This window comes from Orbicella faveolata, unplaced genomic scaffold (genome assembly GCF_042242905.1).
Source record: "Orbicella faveolata isolate gen_17 unplaced genomic scaffold, um_ofav_v1 contig_46, whole genome shotgun sequence".
NCBI classification, from domain to species: Eukaryota; Metazoa; Cnidaria; class Anthozoa; order Scleractinia; family Merulinidae; genus Orbicella; species Orbicella faveolata.
This window is the reverse complement of record NW_028301576.1, coordinates 33,801,161-33,802,942: the sequence shown is the minus strand read 5'-3', so window position 1 is coordinate 33,802,942 and position 1,782 is coordinate 33,801,161.

Sequence of the window (1,782 nt, the reverse complement as noted above, 5' to 3'; positions counted from 1 at the left end):
GGAAAAAAAATTTTCACCATGTCAACTAAAAGATCAATAACTGTTCAGTTGATGAATTCCCAATTTGGTTGCAATAGGTAAAGTTTCTCAACGGTAATAACACAGGTGTAACAAAGGCATAAATTCTAATGTATCTCCTCATGCTGTTGTTTTTTTCACTTTTGTCCAGTTATTAAAAGAGTAACACCTGTTACATCCAGCAAAATGGCCAAACTAAGCACTGCATGTTGTGGTTTCCAAGAGAGAAAGTAAAAATGTAACATGGGACAACTTGATTACATGTAAGTCTGCAATTAATTAATTGATTTGACTAGTAACCTGCCTGAATAAATGCAGTCACTTACTTGATGAAATGCATATCATAGGGACAGAAGCATGGTTGCATACCAGTCGGTGAGTACTTGATTCACTAACATAAGAGGAACTTTAAGAATCTTAAGGAGGATTTTAATAAGAGAAAGTCAGTGTCAGATGCATAATCAGAAGCACTAATATTTTCAATTTGCTTTTTTTGTGTTTTGTACTTATTTTGTGTCCCCAAATTAGTAGGGGATTTTCCTTGGCTATATGCATTTGACACATCAACCCTTTAACCACTAGAGTCAAAATACAAATTCTCCTGACTGGTATCCATACATTTTCTTATAGTGCTAACTAGGTGAATTTGTTAAAAAGGTCTGCATGATTCTCCCAGTAGTTAAGTTTTTGACTGACATTATGGTATTACTTAAAAATCACTAAACGTGTACTTTGATAAATAACTCAATTTGAAGCTCTGCTGCAAATTTTGAGAAGTTATCACTGACATCTGCTTGTGGCATTTTCTGGCATCTTTTCCTCTTTTTCTGTTTTGGCCCCTGAAGTGTTCCGTGACATTGATCTAGTTCTAGTTCAAGTTTATTAGCCCAGTGTTCTTTATGCTCCTCTACAAATGATTTAAGTTCTAAAACAAAGAAACAAACACTACATAGCTTAAAACAACAACAACAGATGAGGCAAGTTGCAAATCAGGTACCTGGCACTGACACCTTTAAAATGGATGTAGTTAAAATTACCTGTTTTGCCCTCAAGATTGACTCTTCCTTGTTTAGACCCACGATCACGCATAAATACTTAACTCTCAAGAATATCCGCTCTGAACTACAAAATGTGCAAATATAAATATGGTATTGGTTTTACTATAGTCGTCATTGAATTGCCTACCATGTGGTAAGTACAAAATGAAAGAAGGTGTAAAATAGCTGTCAGTATACAAGATTTCTTGTGTATAAGGCTTAAACTGCTCTCAAAAGTGTCATTTTTTTCTGATAAACTAAACATTTTGGGCTTAGCTCTTCATCAATAGGTGGATTGATTTAGCCCTACTGAAGAACAGCCAAGCCCAAAACGTTTAGTTTATCACAAAAAATTTGACACTTTTAAGGAGGACTTGAAAGGGTTTTCTGCAATTAAAAGTGTGTCCAATGAAGAAAGATTACAACACTGTAATCCCTATCTTGTGTACTCCCTATCAGAAGAGCAATGTTTGTCATCTGAATAAAACTATTATCGTACAATGTTTTAAGGGTGTTTGCAATGTCCCAAGGTTGCCATGGTAACGGTACAGTGCTGCAAAAAGACCCTTTAAAACCTAATGTGGTGACCTAGTATTTTTTCAATTTTTGAAAACCCCATTAAATTCTCTAGTCTAACACGTGATACGAGAAAAAACTATCTAGTAGAACTTGATTTATTTATAAAAGAGCTGCAGGAAGTTGAAATAAAAATTCCACTAGATTTTTC